The sequence below is a fragment of the Phalacrocorax carbo genome, chromosome 4 (genome assembly GCF_963921805.1).
Source record: "Phalacrocorax carbo chromosome 4, bPhaCar2.1, whole genome shotgun sequence".
NCBI classification, from domain to species: Eukaryota; Metazoa; Chordata; class Aves; order Suliformes; family Phalacrocoracidae; genus Phalacrocorax; species Phalacrocorax carbo.
The window spans coordinates 47,551,704-47,571,671 of NC_087516.1; the positions used below are offsets into that span (position 1 = coordinate 47,551,704).

The 19,968-nt window shown below is 40.9% G+C and overlaps 1 long non-coding RNA gene across 1 annotated transcript in view; it reads right to left on the reverse strand.

Annotated features, from left to right (window-relative positions):
* The window catches only part of LOC135313087 (uncharacterized), a 307,634-nt gene that overhangs the window by 46,659 nt on the left and 241,007 nt on the right, over positions 1-19,968 (reverse strand). The window contains exon 7 of the long non-coding RNA XR_010372679.1: positions 6,057-6,249. This is a non-coding gene — a long non-coding RNA (uncharacterized LOC135313087). The remainder of the gene's footprint in view (positions 1-6,056; positions 6,250-19,968) is intronic.

Sequence of the window (19,968 nt, forward strand, 5' to 3'; positions counted from 1 at the left end):
GGTGGCATACATCCAGGAGAATGCACTGAAATGTTAAGAACCCTAAAAGGAATGGGGACAACATCATTTATTTTAAAGTCTGAAATCCACCTCCGATGTTTACGCCTAGCCACTAAACAGACATGGCTTATCTTTTTTTTTATGGTATTATTGCAGTAAGCAAGTTTGTTGGCAATAGAAGTGACAATCTTTAAAGCAGTGATTAGAAATAACAGAAAGTGATTTTTAATAGGGCACTAAAACTTGAAAAATAGCAACAGGAAGGTCATCCACAATCTCTGATCATATTACTTTTTTGAAAACAATACCTGAATTACTAAAATGCATAATTAAAAATCGGCTAGTTGAAGCATAGGAATATGCTATCACGCACAGGAAAGGATCTGGAGGATTTGGCAGCACAGTGCTGTACCTTTGTGTTCTAAACTGCTCGGCCACACTTGGCCGATTCAGCCAACCACCTCTCAGGTTTCACTGACATGACACTCCTGCTTACTCGTACATTTAACAGTTTTGCCATTTTCTGTTATGAGGAGATTCTCTCTGATCCAGCTGGATTCGAGTCCCCCGACTTCTTCTTCCAAGTCGTCTAAAGCCTGACACAGAAGGCGGCCAAAGCCCTTGGAAAGCAGATTCTAGCCTTAAAAAAATCAGCATTTACTCACTTCAGCAACTACTGCAAGGAACACCTCTTCTGAGCTGAACTTGCACACTACTTTGGCTTTGCCATCTATAATGCCTACACAGTAACACGTGTATGTACATAAGCCCTTTCAACCATACATACAGGACATAATATAGACCGTTCTCTTCCTGGAGTGAGATCAGTAAGGGGGGGCAAGAGGGAAGAGAAAGGAAAGCATTACATGAGAGAGTAGTCACCTTGATTAACATAACACTAAGCGGATGCTGAGGTAGCATGGTAGAGACAATAACGGCGCAAAGCACACAGAAAAGGGCACAAATTTGTCTGAAATGTGGGTTTAAGAAAGGACTACTTTTCTAATATAAAAGCAGCTCAGATAAAAGCTAGTTCTTTCACAAGCCTGACTTTATATTCTTTATGGAAGTACCTTCACAAGAAAACCTACCGGCAGTAGATGTGATAGCCTTTAAAACAGCTATCAGTTTGAAAAGAGGCAAGTTTTAAAGTCCTGACACTACTAGAAATGCAACCATAGTGGGATAACAAAAGAATCAGGTGTTCCGGCATCTGATCCACTCAAAACAAAGTTTCCATTTCACTTATCAGATAACCACAAGTTGTCCAACTGCTTCAGAAAAATATTTGCATCAATCCAGTTTTAGGCATGACATTCATAACAGAATTCACACAATCACAGAATGGCAGGGGTTGGAAGGGACCTCTGGAGATCATCTTGTCCAACTCCCCTGCTTGAGCAGGCACACCTAGAGCAGGGGCACAGGAATGTCTCCAGGGAAGGAGACTCCACAGCCTCCCTGGGCAGCCTGTGCCACTGCTCTGTCACCCTCACAGGAAAGAAGTTTTTTCTCATATTCAGGTGGAACTTCCTGTGTTCGAACTCGTGCCCATTGCCCCTTGTCCTGTCGTTGGACACTACTGAAAAGAGTCCAGTCCCATCGTCCTGACACCCACCCTTTAGGTATTTATAGGTATTGATGAGATCCCCCCTCAGTCTTCTCTTCTCCAGGCTGAACAATCCCAAATCTCTCAGCCTTTCCTCATATGGGAGATGCTCCAGTCCCCTGATCATCTTGGTAGCTCTCCGCTGCACTTGCTCAAGAAGTTCCCTGTCCTTCTTAAACTGGGGAGCCCAAAACTGGACACAGCGCTCCAGATGTGGTCTCACTAGGGCAGAGTAGAGGGGCAGGATAACCTCCCTCGATCTGCTGGCCACACTCCTTTTAATGCAGCCCAGGATACTGTTGCCTTCTTGGCCACAAGGGCACATTGCTGCCTCATGGTCAGCTTGTTGTCCACCAGCACTCCCAGGTCCTTCTCAGCGAAGGTGCTTTCCAGTAGGTCAGCCCCCAGCCTGTACTGGTGCATGGGGTTGTTCCTCCCCAGGTGCAGGACCTTGCACTTGCTCTTGTCAAATTTCACCAGGTCTCGCTGGATGGCAGCACAGCCTTCTGCTGTATCAGCCACTCCTCCCAGCTTGGTATCATCAGCAAACTTGCTGAGGTTACACTCTGTCCCATCATCCAGGTCACTGGTGAATGTGTTGACCAGGACTGGACCCAGCACAGACCCCTGGGGAACACCACTAGTGACAGGCCTCCATCCAGACTCTGCCCCATTGATCACGACCCTCTGATTTCTGTTGTTGAGCCAGTTCTCAATCCACCTCAGTGTCCACTCATCCAACCCACACTTCCTCAGCTTGCCTGTGAGGAGGCTATGGGAGACAGTGTCAAATGCCTTACTGAAGTCGAGATAGACAACACCCACTGCTCTCCCTTCATTGACCCAGCCAGTCACACCATCGTAGAATGCTGTCAAGTTGGTCAAGCATGACCTCCCCTTGGTGAATCCATGTTGACTACTTCTGATAACCTTCTTGTCCTCCACATGCCTGGAGATGACCTCCAGGATGAACTGCTCCATCACCTTTCCAGGGATGGAGGTGAGGCTGACTGGCCTATAGTTTTCCAGGTCCTCCTTCTTGCCCTTTTTGAAGATTGGATTGAAATTTGCTTTCCTCCAGTCCTCAGGCACCTCTCCTGTCCTCCACAACCTTTCAAAAATGATGGAGAGTGGCTCAGCAAGAACATCCGCCAGCTCCCTCAGCACTCGTGGGTGCATCCCATCAGGGCCCATGGATTTGTGAGGATCCAGTTTGCATAGATGATCTCTGACCCAATCCTTCTCAACCTATGGTAAGTCTTCCTTTGTCCCAATTTGTCCTGTCTTCTCTGCAGGCTGGGATGCCTCAGCGCCAGCCTTAGCAGTAAAGACCAAGGCAAAGAAGGCATTGAGTAACTCCGCCTTCTCTGCACCCTGCGTCACCAGTGCCCCTTCCTCATTCAGCAGTGGGCCCACTGTATCCCCAGTCTTCCTTTTACTGCTGATGCATTTGAAGAAGCCCTTCTTGTTATCTTTGACATGCATGGCCAGATTTAATTCCAAGTGGGCCTTGGCCTTCCTCATCGCATCTCTGCACACCCTGACAAGATTCCTATATTCCTCCCAAGTGGCCAGTCCCTTTTTCCACGTACTGTGTACCTCCTTTTTCCATTTGAGTTTCTCTAGGAGCTCTTCGCTCATCCATGTGGGTCTCCTGCCTCCTCTGCCTGACTTCTTCCTCCTGGGGATGCACCGATCTTGAGCTCGGAGGAAGTGGTCCTTGAATACTGTCCAGCATTCTTGGACCCCCTTGCCTTCCAGGGATTCCTAGCCCATGGGATTCCTCCTAGAAGGTCTTTGAAGAGGCCAAAGTTGGCCCTCTTGAAGACCAAGGTTGTAACCCGACTCATAGCCCTGCTCCTACCTTGCAGTATCCTAAACTCAACCATCTCATGGTCACTGCAGCCAAGAGTACCCCCAACTCCCACATCCTCAAACAGCCCTTCCTTGTTTGTTAAGGTAAGACCAAGCAGCACATCTCGCCTCGTTGGCTCCTCCACCACTTGCATCAAAAGTTGTCCTCGATGCTCTGCAGGAACCTTCTGGATCGTGCATGGCTCGCCGTGATGCTTTTCCAGCAAATATCAGGGTGGTTGAAGTCCCCCATGAGGACCAGGGCCTGCAATTGTGAGGCTACTTCCAGCTGCCCGTAGAAGGCTTCATCAACTTCCTCTTCTTGATCAGGTGGCCAGTAGCAAACGCCCACAACAGTGTCACCCATATTTGGCTGTCCCTTAATTTTTACCCACAAGCTCTCAACTTGTTCCCCCTCCACTCCAAGGCAGAGCTCAATAAATTCCAGTTGCTCCCTCACATAAAGAGCAACTCCCCCACCTCACCTTGCTGGTCTGTCTTTCCTGAAAAGCCTGTAGCCATCCATGACCACATTCCAGTCATGTGAGCTATCCCACCATGTCTCTGTGGCTGCAGTGAGATCACGGCCCTGCGACCACACATAGACCTCTAGTTCCTCCTGGTTATTCCCCATGCTGTATGCACTGGTGTACAGGCATCTCAGGAAGGTAATTGAGCACACAGGTTTCCCCGGAGGGGTTTACGAGGACCCACTACAGCCATGCAAACCCTTGAGGTGGTTGGACTCCTGGTTGCCATTGCATGAGGCCGCCACGGCACCTTTATCACTGCGCAGGTTGTCCTGTCTTATTCCCCCATTGGATGTGATGGCATTAGCACCGCCAGTTTGTCCCCCTCTCCCGGAATTCCTCAGTTTAAAGCCCTCGTCACTAAGTTTGCCACATAGTCAAGAAATAAAAAAAAAAAAAAAAAGACTCCCAAGTCAAGAGTAAGCCAGGTGGAGACTGATCAGAGTGTAGAAAACGAACCTTAAAGGATTTCTTCATCATTTGTACTGCCAGCTTTTGCAACCTGTCATGTTAATGAACATTCTTCATTTGGGAATTCTAAATATGAGAAATATTCCAGCTCTAAGATGGCAGGAGGACCATCAGCCGTCACAGAGAGGACAACTGGGTCTGCCCCCCTCCACCCAACCCCAAAACACCCTGTATCATATAAACACATAGCAAAACTTGGTCTCAGCTTAGCAGGAAGTCCAAATATATCTGCTCCCTGACAGGCTCTGGGCATTCTGTAAGTCAAGCTGGAGCTGACTGGTCTCTGTGCACCGTCTAAGAAAAACACCGTTTAAATATATATATATATGCACACACAAATATATTTAAAATTTAAACACCAAGTATTTCTGCTGAGGTTGGATGGCAATGGGAATAATGGGAACTAACATTAGATAAGGTGTGTGCAATTATTATTATTTTTAAATATCACACGCAACATGGAACAAGAATTCCAGGACTAACTTAGATTTTGGCTTACGTTATTTGCAAAGCTTCACTATCAGCCCATTCCCAGTTTTCTTGAATAATTTCTCAGCATTTTAGTAGCATTCTATGTAGGGTCTCCAGATTATTTTACGTGGATTGACACCGGTGCTTTCAACTTAGTGGTATTTTATGACTTAAAGAAGCAAATATGCTAAGCTGAAGATAAACATACACATATAGGACAGAAAAAATCCCTTTCTTCTCTCTCGCTTCAGTATGTTGAAAATGCTCTCTAATATCCTAACTGTTACTCCTGCTTGCTTCTCAGTGTTCTTCCAGTGCCCTTCCGCTTTTAAGTTCAGGCTTCATATCTCCACTTTTAATGCTCCATAAAACTCTGCCCTACCAAAATCTGTCCTTTTTCCTCATGTACCATGGACCTTGCTCCACTTCAGCCAACCTTTCAGCTCCTTTTCATCACATGTTTTTTTATGATACTATTCCTGTTCTTGAAGATACTCAGTGCACCTATGTGCTAATTCTCCCACATAAACCCTTCCTAAAAATTATTTAAAACCAGTCCAGCAAGCTATGTTAAATGCCGAATTCAGCGAGCTTTCTTCAGTGTAACACCAACCTAAGCCCATGGTGCTGTGGACCTTTTTCTATGACTTCCCTCTTTGTTGGACATGAGTTGGGGGTAAAAAAACCCAACCAACCAACCAACCAACCAAAAGTGGAGAGAGATTACTTGATTCTATCTAGAAGTCATTCTGCCTCCCTGTTCTTTCTGCACTTTAACTGTAAAACATCAGTTACATATAAATTCAAAACAATTGCTAATAAACTAATTACTAAAATAGCTATTAACATCTTCAGAAATGCTGTATTTAAGCTTATGCAAATTTTATGTGTAGATGCAGAAGTTTCCCTAGCTGCATAGGTAGCATTTACAGAACACCTTAATGCCAATGCCTTTAACTCCCTCAGTGTTTTATGCTACATCCTAGTCTATCACATTCTCGATGCAGAAATGGAAAACAACACCGCTTATCCTTTAGGATATATAGATTGATTATTTTTAAATAGATACAGAAGGTAAATAATCATTGCTTTTGAGGCTGACTTGGTGCAAAGCAACTTACTGCCCGACACCTCCAATGCTGCTGCCATAGTGGTGCTCCCGGGCTGGCTGAAGTCTGCTCCTAGAATGACACCCGGTGGCCACAAAAACGAACAGCAAGGCGTTCTTGCCCTCCAGTCTTGCTCCCTGTTCTCAGGGGTGGGAGCCACCACGGTGTCACAGCCAAGCATCAGTTGGAAATTCTTCATAGGAATCTGCAAAACACAGGAAGACAATGCGCAAAATTCAAATGAATGTATGTACAAAGTTTGAGTAAGTAATGCATAGTGTTTTGGACAATTATATACTCTTTATACAATTGTATTTAAAAAAAAAATTAATAGAGAACATTTTCAGAATTCTCAAAATGAAATTTCTTGGTTTATTCTACAGTGTTTCATTCTGGACACAGCTAGCAGTAGGTGAGCGGCATTCCCAAAGCATGACTGTGCAGGTTCAGGATTAAGCCGTAAACTTCTATTCCAAGGTAGGGAAGATTAGTTTATCTATTCTTAAAAGTTACAAGACTAAAACGCATTTATTAGGTTTTAAGTTATCGGATAAAGAAATTAAAATTAAAGACATATATTGTCCTGCTTAAAATAGCTTTGAACAAAGTAACACAGTAGCAGTGTTTCAATAAGTCATTGAGTATCAGGCAAGGCATCATGCCCTAGAAAATTAATTGGCAACTGAACATCAGTGAGAGTTGAGAGCTTTTTGTCACATATTTTATTCTGCTTAAGTACCATATGAGTCGGAGCAGAGCTTTTCTTAAATAAGAGCCCTAGCCAAAAATGATTTGATGATATTTTCTAAAAAGCAATAAGAAATGCACTGTTTCAACGAAATAAGCAAAAGCACTTGATTTTTGGTGTTACATTCTTAGGACTTTTGGCAAGCGAAATGGAAAGGGAGTATTTATTGCTTGTCAGTTTTCATTTGTCTCATTTTATTTCTCAGATCAGAGTCAAAATTCCTAGTGATGCCATAAGCCTCTTTATAGTAGCTAGGGATATCAGAGAAGACAACTGCTCTCTTTTTACTGTTGAGAAATATCTATTTTTTCCCCAGCAAGTACAAAGCCAAGTAAATAAAGCTTCTCAGACATCCTTGCACAATGGAATTTCTTAAGGCAATGGCAACTCTGTGCTTCCTTTGGCGACTCTTGCACCACTACCCCCACTATGCAACGTATAATGGGGGCAGCTGGCATGTGTCTGAAAACTGGTTTACTGTTTTCTCATCTCAACCATGCCTTAACACCTCCGCTTAGAAAGATAAGCATTAAAACAACAAAGGTATTTGTTTCTATAAGCATCATGAAATCATTCAGGTACTTTGTCTGAAGTAATAGTTTATTAAGATACATTAGCATGCAAAATCTGAAAGAGATTACCAGTGAACACAAACCAGCACACGCAAGGCAAGGGTAACATGCTACACCAGTCTGGAAACAATGACAAAAATGTGTCACTTATCAGTAAGTTATACACGTGCACTCACTGGCCGACCAAGTATGCAAGAATGTAAAGCTTGTGGCAGATCCAGCGACTGAATGAAATCTAAACAAATACAAAGCATAGCAATGGGAATAATGACCTCCCACTGTATTAAGTTTAAAGCTGGATATTGCCAAGAGACATGCAAAGCTGTTGGAGTATGCACACAGCTAATCCTTGAGATACCATGGAGCCAGACCAAAGATAGCACTGGGAAGGCAGATGGAGGGTTAAAACGCAGCCGTATAAACTGCTGCCAGCTGCTAGAGCTGAGCTGGGATTCAAAGCTCTGTATTCCAACAAGCAAGGCTGGGACTGAGCAGCCTTCAGAGAGAGACTTAGTCCAAGCACCTCCTTTGATCTTGTTCCTCAGTGGATGCAGTCATGTTGCAGCAGTGGCAAAGTTTTAAATGCTTTTCACTTGTTTCTAAGTTCACTTGCTTTTTGTTCACTGAAGAATAAAAATTCATTATTAGCTGGGAAGTACAAATACCAATTGCCAATCTACTACTATGTTTTTGTACTCCCTCTTCCACCTGCTCTCTCATGCTAGATTTCTGCATTAAGCCAAATTATGGTTTAAATGTACTAGGCTCAGGTGTGAGAATACAACAGTTTACAATATCAGTGTAAACCAGATATAAGGTACACAGGCTAACTGCACAGCATTGCATTTTAGACCACTGTATTTACACCCACGTATACACTACCATTACACGTACACTGTCATCTTCACACGACTCCATATATATATGTATGTGTATATATATACATACATACTGTATTAGGGTTAAATAAGGTCTCACTGTGAGCCAACAGCCTGATTTGAGAAGGCTGAACAATTCCATCAGGATCAAGAACAATGTCAGTAATAGTATTTCTGAATGGCAGTTTCTTTCCTGCCTTAACACTAAGCCTTCTGCAGAGTAAAATTTGTTCTGTGCAACAGAAATGCTACCTCCATGTTATCTTAAGCCCTACTTTTCCCTCTCCCCACCTGCCTCCAACTGTGAATTTCAAAAGTTGGGTCTGTATTTTAGATGCATGTGTTTAGTTTTCTCATGCACAGGCCTCCTGCTCTCCTCCCCAAATCCTAAAACAGACTTCCAGGTTTGAAAAGCAAAGGTGTGAAAGCAGAGAAGCAGAGGTAAGCACCATCCCAAACCCACCAGAGGCAGGCAAAAGCAAAACTCAAGCCAGTCACATCCCTGTTGCATTCTGAACTCATTCTCAACTCCCAGATGACCAGAAAACAAACGATAACAAGTCTCTTCATAGTGAACATCCCAGGTAAAAATCTCTACTGATGTTCAGTTGCTTGCTCATTAGAGATTGCCTTTAATAGAAGCCTTTACAGTTGATAACTAATCTTCCTTGAATAATCTGAACAGTCACAACTCTCACATTTTATAAATTCTCACAAGTAATTATTCTTGTGCAACTTTACAAAGTATCTAAATGAACTTCTGTGTAGTTCTGACAACAGTGAAATGAGATTTCTTACTCTTTGGCAAAGGTTTCCTCCATTTTTAGCATGATATTTACATTTCCAAACTTGACAGGCACAGTAATAGTTGGTCTTGGCATTCGCTGTTGTGTGACTCTGGCTTATAAGTTCATTCAAGTACTTTGTTTTAAAGAACTCCCTCTGGCCATTACCGCTTTTCAGCATGATCTTGCTTTTAAGTATTGTTTCATGACAAAATCAAAAATATTTTTTTACAGAGGCATGAGATCAATGTGTTTTGGTGCCTTACAGGATAATTCAGTATCAGTTCTTTAGATTTTTGAATTCAAAAAAACATTTTCTTCCCTTCATTTTCCTGTCCTCCTCTCTTGCGTTTACTTCCATATCTTTCCTTACATGATCACCTTTGACTGGAACCCCTTTTCCAATTTGTACACTCGCTATCTCCTTCCCTTTAAAATATTTTTTTACTGACAGGTCCATAAACCCATTTGTAATTCCACGAGGCCTATAACCCCCCCCATCACCGAGAGTACGCAACGGAGATCTGCCTCCATTTTGCCTACCAGGATATGCTTTTCTTTTTATTCCATGCTGAGCTGATGACATTGCACTAATAATACTTGATTAAGACAAACAAACAAAACAACCTCTTTCAAATGGGGGATAAAGAGACAAATGAGTCAAGCAGGGATAACAAAGGAGGAGTTCTCAAGGTCCGAGAAACCGTTGTAGTAAATCTGCAGCAGAAAGCCCTCCCTTACTCTGCATGAATGCGGCTGCCATACATAGTTACTGTGAACACTGCAGGCAGCTATTTATACACATTTCTGTGAAGAGTCCAAGGATGAGACACATCTAGGCTGCGCGAGGCTGATCCTCAAGTAAACAGATACCAAGAACTAAAATCCCTCTACCATGGTACGTTACACAGTTTGAAAACTTCACATTCATTTTTGGGGATTACAAGAGTATTAATTCTTCATTCTACATTCTTGTTATAGATAATTTTCCAGTATCGCCCATTCCTACAAGTAAACTAGAAATTAATACGATACCTTTTGTTTGTTGAACGGAACTCAAGGCATTACTTTTTAAACTATTAATCATTTTAATCGTAAGCTTTATCAAAATTTTACTACTGGGTAAGCATGTGGTTGTAACTGCACTGTAAGCAAGTCCTTTAAAGTTATACTAATTTACAAATCCAATTATAAAAGAAGAGGTGAAATGGACTGTGTACCTTCTGTGGCAGAAATGGACAGAAACTCTTCATACAGCCATCTGAACTGCTAGTGCTCTGGAATCAAGGATGTAAAAAAAGCTGAAGAAATTGGCTTTTAACAAATTAGCAGAATAAGTCAAATGGAAAATTACAAGAGCCAAGAAGTGTTAGTTATGTAGGAAATAACATTTTATCGAGCATGTGGATTGTGCAAATGAGCTTTTATTTAGTGAATGCACTTGCTTCCCCTCTACTAGCAGCTCAGACGACTGCATAAATAGCAACTATCGGTAAATGCAACTATCACTTTTAAAGAGACCACTGTTACCATGGTGACTCCACAGGGGAAAAAAATCATGTGAAGTCATGATTAAGGTCAGGAAAGCCCACCTTACATTATGCTCATTTTTCCACAGTAGAAGAGAGGGGGTAGCTGTGCCATTTGCAGATAGGCTAGAAACGCAGCCGAGGAGGGGGAAACTGTAATAACAGGATGCTCAGCTGGCAAATACAATGCATAACCCAAACTAGCTAGCAGAGGCAAAATCTTCTGGATATATTTGCTGGCATAAATCCTGAGGACCAATGAGAAAAGCAAAACTTAGTACAAATCAAGCATGGGATTCTAGGTTAGTGGCTGTTCAAGCAGCCAACTGTGATCTGGATTGGACTGAGTGAATTTTGATTTCAGACTCCAGCTATGCCAATGCGTAACGTCTCCCAGATTCCTTTGTGAGGCCTGCAAAGTCCCTTTTCAGGATGGATACAACGCACCAGTTTAGCTTCTGGTTGGCATCTGGGGTCTGACCAGCTCAGCAGGTCTGCAACAGGTACACAGTCAAAAAAAACAAAAAGAAAAAAGTGTCTTGCCTTATCCTAAGCACTTCAAAACCATGGATAACAAACCTCCAACTCAGCTTTCCTGAAAGCCCTATCTGCTGTTTTTCCAAGGTCGGCATTTGGTGCCTTTTAGTAGTCTATAGCCCTAAGTAATACAATACTCTATATCACGACCTCCAGTTCTTTGGTGTCTTAGGTACGTATCAGACTTTTCAGACATTACAGAAGTGCTACAGCTGCCCATAAAATTATTGGGGAAACTGTGTACATATATATTAAAAAAAAAAAAAAAGTCCCAAACAAAACATTGAAACAGATGCGCTGGGACCCCCAGCGACTGATCACCAGCTTGGCACAAAGTAAGGTGGAAGCATCAATATATATAAACTAAAAGATACTTATATTTATGCTTTTCTACAACCTGCCCCAAGAGTAGCCAATACTGTTACTTTTAGAACAGCTTTAGAGGCGGGACATTGATATCCCAGAATTTTGCCAAATATTATAGCCAGTCCCTCTGCAGCAGGACAAACTCCCCCTTTTCCTCTTCATCTATCAAAAGGATTTGGTTGTCCTGCCCACTTCCACCTCCCCTGAAGTAGGAGATTTCACGATATACTTGTGCCTCATCTTTTAAGCTAGGAGACAAAGGCATTACTTAAACACTTTGTCACTTGGTTATTAGCAGCCTGCAATGAAGGCGCCAGGATTCATGCATAGCAGCGCTAGCTGGATGCCCCTGCAACTATTCTGAGGCATTGGTGATACCTAAATGGTGGCTGTAGTCATTCACGTTCCCTTGATAACCTCTTGAATGATCAAATCGACCCTTGAGTCGAGTTGTTCGTACATAACTTCAGAACAGACAACAGGTCTGAGTAAATGTGATCCATGTTTGCACTGCTTGTACCAGACAGAAGCCACTGAGATTTGTTCCAAGGGACTGATGCTGGACTTTAATGTATTTTTGAGAAGGCACAATATTCCCACTACTAAATGGAAATAACACGTTGAATACACAGAGATACAATGAACCCTTGACACGGTAAGATATAGAAAAGCTGGTTCTTACTGAATAAAACAAGCTGCCTCGACAAATACTTTCCCTGATGAAATAAGGCCACGTTCTTACCTTAGGTAAGCTTTTGCATACCAGTCATCTCAATCAGATTGAATTAATATGAAAATGCATATTTGGGCCTGCTCAAAGCTGGATCAGTGAAAACTTAAATCTACCTTTTCTCTGTAGAAAATTACTAATACAGAATTCTAATATATTTTCTCCAAGATGTGCCAACTGTATAACAAGGTTGACTTTATTTTAAAAAATGCTTTATTCAGTCTTGTTACAAATTCTTGCTAGTAGTTTCCAAGTACATTTAGAACATGTTTAGAAATGTTTTGGCAAACCCTGACAAGGAGTGATAGTCACTTAATAATAAGTTTCCAAGCAAATGGAGCTCTTTTCACTGTCAGGACATGAAATTGAAGCATGATTCTTACCTATTCATTTATTTCTCCATAAAGACCTGTGTCATCCTTTAAAAGTCAGAAATGGCCTACACATCATTGATTTCTACTTAAGCTTTGTGATATTTTAGTCATTAAAGAAACATTTCTAAATAAAACGAAGTTTCTGATTCTTCAGGATATTATTGGCTTTAGCATGGTGCTTTGACCTTTTATTAAAGCCAAGATGAGGGCCCTAAAAGAGAAAGAAAACACAAGAAATTGGCAGATCTTTGCAGACCCCAGAAAGTTCTGTGTTACTGTGGATAGACAGGGCTTTATTCCCCATGGATATTCTAGGAAAGAGGAGATAGGAAAACCTGCAGGACTGTCTCCCTTCACTTCTTAAGTGGCATGAAATATTTCCTCTGGTAAGAAAATCTTATGACTTGACAATAAAGTACACTTATCTGACAAGAATTCTGCTGCTTTGGAAATTCTTTTTAATGACTTTTTTTATGAGCTTCTCAAAATGTCTCTTAAAATTCATGAAAATGAAATTTCAATAAAAATTATGACTCATTTAAAATAATCAGGCATTTCACTAAACATCAACCTGAGGTGCTGCCATAGTGCCTCTAAAAGGTTTTAATATGCTCAGAATGACTAATGTATGATGGAAGATCTGTGCAACCAACAAGGTTGAAGCGTCCTGAAATGAAAATCCTATGCAAAAATGCAACACCATTTATATCCCTACAATATCCTTTTGGAAATCTACTGAATGCTACATTCTAAGTACATATGGAAACCGCTAATACGTGGCTCAGTATTTATTGCTCTAGCTAAAATTTGTGCATTAAATTTTAACAATATCTGTCATCACATAGGAACCATGTTGATGATTATGACTCCTACCCCAGATGCATCAGTACAGCAAAGGCTTCTCAAAAACCAAACAAAAACACCAGCCCCCGCCCCAGACCCAACAACCAAAAACCACTCTTGCAGAATAAGTAAGTACCCGATGGTGAACTAGCACAATTCTTAGGCAAGCACCTCTCTCCTTTAACAAGGGCAACACTGTTACAGGTATGACACTGATCATTTCAGTCTTCATTTATCTTAACACGTTAGAGAAAACAGTTAGGCACAGTGGCCAGAAGATACCACTCTGAGGGGGAAAGAAAGTAGACAGGAATGAAAATCACACTGGATTTCCACCCTCCCTCCCCCACCCGTAGTTTTGATGACAATGGTTTAAGGCAAGTGTGACAAATCTACAAGCTTTGCTGCAGCAATGTCATTATAAGTCATGGCATTCTACATTTGACATTTATTGAAGTTGTCTTCCTGGAAATGGAGCAAAAGATTGCAATGGCTCACAAGAAGCTGTACCCTTCAAAGGAAAAAATCTTTACTTCTAAAATTAGGTCTTGTGGCCTTTCAAATAATAAAAATTAAAAAAAATACACTGTTCAGTAAATAGTAATGCACATAACTCACTAACTAAAAGAGACTATGAGCTTAAAAAGCCTACAGCTTTGGTGAATTTTAAAAAAAAATAATCAGGCATGATTTAAGAACGTGTTATATTAAGCAGACGTATAGGTATACGCAAGGAGAATGAATTTCATCCATTCTCAGCACATGGCTGAATTGAGAGGTTAACAGTATTTCTCTCTAAATAAATTACCACCTAGTCAGAGTTTCATTTGTAGGAAATGAGTCATGAAGCAATGATATCATGGCAATGGCTGACTATCATTCAGGTTATTTAAGATGCAAAATGCTACAAAACATATGGAAACATTATGCTTAAGTACTTTGTGATAAAATAAAATTTGGGAACATTCCAGAGGACAGTCCTTCGTGTTTCCTGCAACCCCTTAATTGAAATACAGACAATGCCTATAAAACTGCAGATTAAAGACACGGTGATCAGGTAAATTGATTTATACACAAGGAAAAAAGGTAATATCTCAGACATTTGTTAAGAATACTGCACCCCCTCACTAAAATCCATTTCTGACAGTACTGTTCTATTTTCCAAATTTTAAATAATCAAAGAAGTGTTTTGTTACTGAATAAAAATTTGATATTCAATCAAAATCTTTAGAGGAGGAAAAAAGAAAGTCCATCGTGAATTCACCTTTGAATTCACCTGTCCTGGTCAGGGTTAAACATTCTGCTATAATAGCACAATACATTACACAAAGCTACTTTTATATGCTAGCTGTACGCTAACCATCTCTCTACATTTTTACTATTAAAAGTGCCACACTATAAACTCACGACCAAGGCAAAAATTACCATTTCTTTGCCTGTGGCCACACAAGAGTCTCAGAGGAACAATATAGCCAAACTCTTTTTAAACAGAATTTGTTCAGCCTTAAAATTATGTTTTTTTAAGGTATCGATCCATTCTGGTTTCCTGGACTTCATTAGTCTTCCATATCCATTTTTATACCAGTTTGACTGCCTTCAGTTCAATTATTCTAAGTTCATTGTTACACATCAAGCCTCAATTGAGTGTAAGTCAGATCAATGACTCAACCATGTAAATCGATCAAAGTTACACTGCAGATCATGTAGGAGGTCTGTCTTTTATGGTTCACTTGAGCTATGAAAACTATTTGGATGAGAGGACAGTTATATTAGGACACCAATTACTTCTGCTGAAACCAGTGCATGATACTGACTCCAGACGATACACATCATGTGTGCGAACTGTGGTGTTCTGATGCTTTAGCTAGGGTAAATTCATCCAACTTCAGCGGCTTCGAGCTCAGGGGTCGGTAAGTTCAAACTCACACAAAAGAAACTGTATGAAAGGCAGTTTGGGTCGATAAAAAAGGATTTGATTACCATGTAAGCTCTTTTAACCAAGGAGGTTATCTAGCATTTCCTTTTCTACCCTGACATTACTGTCAGCCAGGTATGAAGCTTCTGTACACATAGCCTTGCTATATTCACAGACCCCTTGGCAAGTAACCAGCCAGTATTAATTTCTGTGCAATGAAACATTTAAAAAGATAAATTAGAAATGTTTTCCAATATCCAATGATGTGCACAAATATATATACACATACATCCCCCCCCTTCCCGCTGTTTAGCCCACATCTTAGGAAATACTCCTACAGGAATCCAGTCGATATTGATTACAGAAATATTATGTTCCCTGCTTCCCTTCATCCCTTCTCCTGGAAAAACAAATCTTAAAGCTCAGTCTTCTTGCCTTCTGAGCTCTTGATCTCTTTTTTTTCAAGCTGACAAAAGATACTGCCGCAACTGGGCAGACACACAAGAGCAGAAAAGCATCCTGCATGAGGAAGCATTCCCAAGTCTTCAAAATAAAAACACTCTTGCGAGCGACAAATGCGCTCGGATTCCTTATCCACCCTGGTCAACTTCAGTCATGTAAACAGTCACCTATAGACACAGCCTTGACAACAATTGCATAGGGATCTATACAGCTACAAGGTCCTCCCTTACAAGTAACTGCAGGATCACACCCAAGATTTCTGAATTGTGTTGTAGAAGATCAAAGGTTATGATTAAATAAAACAACATTGGACCATGGACTACGGAATATTGTTAGACAGCAGTAGCCTCCCGCATTGCGACTGGAGCACAGCGGTCACGTTATGTTCACATCTCTGATTGCACATGTGACAATAAAAAGAACTAAGTTTTAGTGAGTGTATATTGCGGTTGATATTACTAATGCTGGCACCCGCATATGAAGCGTAGTAATTTATGTATGTGACACGATAAAAGCAAGAGAGAGATGTTAGTATCAATCCAATAACTATTATCATGTTACGCAACCATGTCATTTTCACTCAGTAACTTCAGAATTTAGGAGTAGACCCTAAGTACGTTGCTACAGAAAATGAACTTTACTTTAGGAAAGACATATAAATAACAGGGACACGTCCCCTCTCCCCTGCTTCGCACAGTTCCAGTTTTGTCTGTACCACAGAGCATAGTTAGCAGGGTTCTGCTAAGAGCTAGAAGTGGACATAAGCGTTATCTGCCAGTCACTGCTCGACAGGATGCAATTGATTCTGCAATATCAACTTAGTAGATACTTTGTAAGACACTCTTAACACTGCAAACTTTACGCAAGTACCTCTACAGATGGGATGCATGAGTGCCTTAAGACACAAAAGATATCACATTCATTATTTGTTTGGATCTTGATCAGTACACTACAAAAGGACAGTACCAGAACCATTTACAGTCTAAAAATAAAATGTCACTATGTGGGTAAACAGATTAGGGAGGGGAAAAACCCAAACCAAACCAGGAGGAGAGCATACTGGTCAGCATAAGTATCAGAGGCCCAGCCACCTCCCCGAGCCAGTTATAGTTAAAAGCACAGTCAGATATGTGAACTTAATAGGTCCACGTGTTTCAAATAAAGTTTATGTGCTTTAGATAAATCCTCAGGAACCAAGAATGTTCTTCAATAAAAATCATAGTCTCCCAAATGCACTTATTAACAAACCAAACAACATAAATTACTTCTGTAACAATTTTTTGCTAGAACTAATGAGCTGAACACTGCCACAGAAGAGGAGAGATCCCTGAAATAGTGCTGGTTTCATACTTTTTACTCATTCTATGAGCAGAGATAGAGGCTTAAATAGTATGTACGATAGGAGAGGACATAGGGCAGAAACTAGGGACCACAAAGTACTACTACAGACTAATGCGACTACACTGTGCGTAAGAACAACACTTTTTACTGAAAAGAATGCAGAAGTTATTGAGGCCATAATACAAGACCTCTAACTAGGGCTCTTGAGTGTTTAACCTGATATGTTGTTAGAACAATCTTCTTGTAGCTGTTCCATTCATTTTATAGTTAAGAAAATAGTTATTAGTATAATTATTATTAACACATAAATACTCATATATTATCTGGTCCCGAGATATCAAAATTATCCCTTCCATTTCCTAAAGGAAATGACACCAGAAAGCCATTTGCAGTAAGTCCACTAGACATGCTGGAAACAAACAATTTGCCACAGAGATCATGGAAAATTCCACCACGTTCCTCTAAAAATATTGATAATATTACTTAATAGGAAGCACTGAGTCACTGAAATTTATTTCACATCCAGAGAATGAGTCTGTGGTAAACAGGCAGGTCATCTGTTTATGCAGCCAGACACTTTGGGGGCGGGGGGAATCCTTTAGCACTTGTGTGGTGAGGGTGAGGAGGTCAGAGTATTCACAGTACGCAACCTGCTTTTCCCAAAATTCATTATGAAAGAGAAGAAGAGAGTACTCCACTTCTGAGTGGCCTCAAAAAAACAAAAAAGCCTAAGTTCAGGCTAATTTTTCTCCTGAAAGAACTGTATTCACAGCTTTACAATGGCCCTTACAGTTACCAGGAATGAATGGGATAAAACTGAGGCAACCTGCCCCTAAACTGAAAGTGAATTAGAGGATGAGACTGATGAATACTTCTGTCTCAAGCATAACTTCTTTTCATAGCAAAGCAAATTAAATGACAACATTCAAAACCAAGAACACTAACAGATCTATTCAGGATAGATGTCAAGTCCTGAAAACGAGTTATAATTTAAAAGATAAGCATGATCACAAAGAATCAGTTCTGGCAAACAGATAACGAAGGTGCAGCACATATATCCTACCTGCACAATCAAACATACATGTGTGTGTCCACATGAACCCAATAGGTAGAATCAAGACCGACAGAGCAGCATGCTTCAGTCACAAAAAAGTAATTTAACTTTGCTATACAGTTCTCTGCAGGTATGTATATAATCTACAAAACCATTCTGAATAGCATTTATCGGTGGGTAATGATTTTGGTGTACAACATCTCATGCTGCTGTATCTCATGTAGCCCCTCTATTCCATGTGGTAATTTGCAGAAAGGGGGATGCTTTGTGTCTATTCAGAAAAGGAACGTGAATAGCTATTTTGCATAAATGGGGCCCATAAAGCTAACACATTTTCTTAGCAGATTTTGCTGTAATTTAATGGGGGAAGGACAAACTAGCCCCTTCCCGTCTCCTTCCATTCATGTCTTTCTAGACAACAAATCTGTCATATTTACCAGTGACATAGGAGAATGCCTTGGGGACAGCCTAAAATGACTGTGGACGGGCCTCCATTTCCACACAGAAATGGTAAAATGTCAGAGTCACAGGCACAGTGGTAATGAGAAATTTAGTATGGGGAAAGGTACGATGAAATCATTCCCCGTGTCAAGAGGTATATTTGTCAGACAACAGTACCCAGTACCACAGATAAGTCAAGGTTTCTAGAGGGACAGGGATGGTGCTACAATACAAAGTGCTGTAGAAGGGAGTAACGATTAATATTTGACCAATCAAGGAGACAAAGAAAAAAAAAAAAAAAAAGAATTTCTGACAGTTTAGCAAGGTAAGACCCAAATATTTTCTTTCCACTTGTTGACAATGGCAGGAGGCTGACTAACTCTTTGAAGAAGAAAAACAAGGCAAACCCTTTCATCTTCGTTTGGGAGAAAACTTGTGCAGAGATTACCACCAGTGAGAGAGCTTCCAAGTCCAACTCAGCTTTGTCAGTGACACTTGCAGCAATAACTTCCAGAAAAGCATTTGTAGGTTCACTGTGCACTTTATACTACTATATTATAGTCACAGTTTGCCAGCCACTCCAACCAAAACAAGCAATACTGTTGGCACAGGAATGATTTTAAGAAAGAAACTGGAGTTACACAAAATCTAGCAGGAAGAAAAAAATGGGTATTCTTCTCCTAGTTACAGAATAACAACAACAACAAAAAAAATCTAGAGCACTGCATCCTGTGTTCCTTCTGCCTTTCAGCCTTTCTTCCTTTATTTGGGTATTAAATTTCAAACTCTCCTTTAAGAGTAAAGTCCTGTGTCACAGAAATAAAAAAAAAAACAAAACAACAACAAAGAAACCAAAACCAGCAAGAAAGAATCAAAAACCCAAACAAAGCAATCAAAAGGTTTCCCATTCTGATACAGAGTGGGGACGATGCCTCCCGAGCCTGCCGCCCCCACCCTTGCGAACAGCCAACAGCAGTTTGCAGAGACATCTGCAATTAGCTTTTCTGACCACAGTCCTAGTGCAGAGGTGCATTAGCATTTTTACAAAACTTTATTTGATTACCTTCTACAATAAACAAAATGTAATAAATTTTTGGTTGTGCGAGTTAATTTGCACTGTCAGTGCTCTAGCACTTCTCCCCTTCTCTAATAAGGCTCGAAGGGTCTCATATTCCTTACAATATGCTCCAACTCTCCCACTTCTACAGTAGCTACACTTCCTCATCAGGAGGAAGGACTCTTGATTTGCATATCCAATAAACAGCACGCTTACTGCTTCGCAAGTTGGCCCTACCAAAAGGCAGAATGTGTTCTCCCCAAATTAAATCACCTGCCACCACCCCCTTCTA